Source organism: Chrysochloris asiatica, unplaced genomic scaffold (assembly GCF_000296735.1).
Source record: "Chrysochloris asiatica unplaced genomic scaffold, ChrAsi1.0 scaffold00182, whole genome shotgun sequence".
NCBI classification, from domain to species: Eukaryota; Metazoa; Chordata; class Mammalia; order Afrosoricida; family Chrysochloridae; genus Chrysochloris; species Chrysochloris asiatica.
The window spans coordinates 2,715,728-2,720,204 of NW_006408700.1; positions in this window are offsets into that span (position 1 = coordinate 2,715,728).

The window sequence follows — 4,477 nt, forward strand, 5'->3', positions numbered from 1 at the left end:
AATAAGGAAGATCGTAGAAGAATTGATGCCTTTGAGTTGTGGTGTTGGAGGAGAATACTGAAAGTGTCATGGACTGGCAAAAGAACCAATAGATCTGTTTTGGAAGAAGTGCAGTCCGAGTGCTCCTTGGAGGCCAAGATGACTAAGCTTCTTTGGAGGACGCCATCCTGCCAAGGAACAGAGCAGTGAGAAGCCTTATGCATGAAAAGTTCATTGTTTAGCAAAGCGACAATGAATGTCCCCTTGGTTGGCAAAGCCACAGGGGATGATTCATGCAGGGGCCCCGTGGTCTCTAGTTTTTCCTTGGAAAAATAGTTTATGTCTGATTTCCTTATAAGAAGTTTTAGAAAATCTTGCATAATCATTAGATACTTTATAAACAAACCTAATGTTATAATAGTTGCCTTTCACATTAACATTAACTTTCACACCATATTCAATCTTAGGTAGTTATAAAAATTATTTTTTACATTAACAATAAGTTTTAACATTAGAGACAACCACACTGGCTAGCGTTTTAGCAATTCAAGCTTAAGATTGTAAGAACCATTACATGTAGTTTTAGTCAAGGACATTAAGGCCTTTAGAAAGCAGCTTCGGAGACAGTCAAGGGCAGTGAGAGCTTGGGAACACAGGTAGGAATTTGATTAGAAGTTTTGAGAAATTCTTAGCATGAGAGAATTCCTGCTTTGTTCTTAACTATGAAACTTTAGGGTACTTTTATGTTCTTGTTTTTATTGTTTGATCAAGTATATGTATGACCAGTTATAGTAAAAATTGTGTTTTTGATTGTGAGTTGTAATTAATGAATCTATAGAAAATAATAATAGATGTTGGTAAAGTTAGAAATTAAGATGTAAAACTTTGTTTAATATTAACCTGACATTTTAAATAGGATTAGAGAAAAACAAATCAAGGCCAAACTAGACATTTTAGGGAGGATTAGAGAGAAACAGAGTCGCTCACAGAAGCCAGATGTTATCAAGGTAACTAAGGAGTAACTAAGGAGTGTAGAGACACAGGAATGTTTGATGACCTTGTGTTCCTCTTGTACCTTTGATGTAAGAATATAATACTTGATTGATTTGTAACTGCTTGTACATGACTATTGTGAGATCATAGTATATTCTAAATGGTATATAAGAAGCAAAATATTTAAAATATATATATAGAGAGAGAGTCATCATTATTGTCATCTACCTGAGACTCAAAATGACACATTGACTGTGTGTTTTTTTTGCTTTTTCATTCAGCTGACTCCACATCCTCCTTCAAGTGCCTCCTAATAATTTGTCGAGGCTGGTCCCTGGCACTTCGTCTCTCATACTTTGGACATATTGTCCGGCAGGAACAGTGGTTGGAGAAGGATGTCATGCTGGGTAAGGTGGAGGGTCAGAGAAAAAGAGGAAGACCCCCAACGAGATGGATTGGCCAGGTGGCATCATTGATGGACTCACTACTGTGGCAGCAGTAGTGAGGTTGGCCCAGGATCAGACATTGTTTCGTTCTGCTGTACATGGAGTCGGTTCCAATTCGATGGCACCTGGCAACAACAACAGTGGACACACACAGACTCAAAGACAATGCTCATGGTTATGGGGTTTATTAAGGAATACAGGGTGCAATTAAGGATGAGAAACAACTCGGGATGCAGTAGTTATCTAGTTAGGATCGCTTTTTCTCTGTCGTACGGTAGGCATGGCTCACTTGTCTTTGGCCTTTCAGCTTTGTGGCTTAGGCATGTGTTATGATGCTCCTTTAGCCCTTCTGTAAATGCCCAAAGGGCACATGCTACAAGCCAGCCTCCTGTCTGCAGGCACTCAGCTTTACTCTTCATTAGAAGTCTGCAGCAGCTCTCCAAGTCACCACCTCTGCCACCAACTGCTGCTTTTCCAGGTAGGATTTCATGTTCCACTCAAGCTCCTCTCTTGAGGGTCCTAGGATCATCTGCTCCTGCTTCTGAAATGGCTCCATTGAAACCTAGTGGGATGTCAAAGTGAACCAATCCCAGCATTAGAGTCCTAAGCAGCCTATATGCATGGCTCCACCCAATTATTTAACGAGAGTCACAAAGACCAAGGCTAGAAGAGAGATACTAAGAAAATTCACTTTACCACAATTTTCATTGTCCTACATGAGCATTGTTTAGTGATGCCACCTGATGTGTTATGGAGTTGAACCACTCCAGAGGTTTTTCCTGGCTGGCGCTGTGGGTTAATGAGCTGGACTTCAAAGTCAGTTTGAAATGCAAGTTCAGGGTTCAAGCTCACCAGCTGTTCCTCGGAAACCTTAAACAGGTTTGCTATAAGTTGGAACTGACTCGATGGCATGAAACAACAACAATCTTTACAGGTAGATTGCCAGGTCTTTCTTCCTCAACACTGCAGGGTGGCTTTGAACCACCAACCTTTAGGTTAGCAGTTGAGTGCAGTTTGTGTCACCCAGGGACTTCAAATGTAAGATAGCTACCTATAACTTGTCAGTGATCTACTATTACATCACCATCTCTTGGTCCATGCTTTAATAAATAGGGAAATGACAAATTTCATTTGGGAGAATGTCACTTGCCCAAAGGCATAAAGCTATTGAGTTGCTTGGAATTGCACACTGACTCATTCATTAAAATAAAATAAAAAGATTGAAAGTTAATTATGAGTGAAACACATTGTTACATGCTGAGTTTTAAAGTCCATACTATATATGATAGGGAGTCCTGGTGTGGCTCTGTGGGTTAACGTACTGGACTGCAAGGTTAGTTTGAACCGTAAGGTTGGCGGTTCAAGCTCACCAACCACTCCTTGGAAACCCTTTACAGGATTGCTGTGAGTCAAAACAAATTTGACAACAGTTAACAGCAACAACAACGTAGATGATAGGGGAGTGTGGAGGCTACATACAATAAGCACTGGACTATGAGCCACAAGATCCAAGGATCTAGTCTGCCAGCCACTCCTAGAGAGAAAGATGAGTCTTTCTGTTCCCACAAGTCAGAACTGACTCCACGACACTTAACAAAAACTACAGATGATTCAGCTTTAATAATTTTATTTTAAACTTAAAAATTTTAAATGAATTTTAGGTACTTAAACTTTCTTAAATATTAATGTATAAAACAACAGCAAACAAACAAAAATAACCCCCCACTCAACTGGTGGATTGAAACTAATTTATGAAAAGTAACTTGAGTTTGAGGATCTGTTGTATTACCTTCCTTTCATAAAGGTAGATATATTTTTTAACACTTTTCTACTGATCTGAATTTATTTCTGGATATACCCTCGGTTCCATAGGCTGGAAGATGATGGATTACAAGTTCATAAAGTTAAACTACATTAGCAAACATACTCCACCTTCATCTCAAATACCAATGTATCCTCTAAGAACCAAAGTTTTGTCACTGCCACAGGGCATTCATAATCTGATGATAGAGAAAAAAATATAAAAAGTAAAACAAAAATTCTAAAGTCCAAAATAGGAGACTGGCTTAAATTGAAAACCTCTCAAATTCCTTTTTATCTCAAGAACGCTGATGGTAGAATGAGAAAATTGGTATTTTTCACTATGAAATACTAAGCAATTTTCTGCAAAAATTACATATTCTTTCCTGCTCCCCGCCCATTTATCATTAAAAAACTGCAGGAAGAAAGTAGAATTATCCTTACAAATGAAGACTCTGACCCTTAGAAAAAGTAAATAATTTGCCCAAAGTTATACATATTAACACAGCCTTGGTTGAAATTCATGTCTGGCAGACAGCAAAGCATAGGATTTTCCAATTAACCACAAGGCTTCTCAGCAAGAAGTCATCCCTTTTCCAAAAACTTTATAATCCAATGATGCCTAACTAAGCAACAGATTTATGCTAAATCCAAACAAAAAGGTGTCATCACAGAATTCTGATGGGAAGTAATCTGTTTGCGATTTCCGTCCCATAAGGGCATTTATATTGTTTAAAAAACCTCTGGAAGTAAATTTCAGTCTCCCATCCTTGTTGTTGTTGTTGTTAGCTGCCATCAAGTCAGCACAGCAGAAGGAAACACTGCCCCATCCTGGGCCAACCTCACTACTATTGCCACGCTTGAGTCCATCAATGCTGCCACTTGGCCAATCCATCTCATTGGGGGTCTTCCTCTTTTTCTCTGACCCTTGAACCTTACCAAATATGATATCCTTCTCCAGAGACTGGTCCTTCCTGACAATATGTCCAAAGTATGAGAGACGAAGTTTATCCATCTTGGCCTCCAAAGAGCACTCTGGCTGTACTTCTTCCAAAACGAATCTATTGGTTCTTTTGGCAGCCCGTGGCACTTTCAATATTCTCCTTCAACACCATAACTCAAAAGCTTCAATTCTTCTACCATCTTCCTTATTCACGGTTCAGCTTTCGCATGCATATGAGGTGATTGAAAATACCATGGCTTGGGTCAGGGGTACCTTAGTCCTTAAACTGACATCTTTGCTCTTCAACACTTTAAAA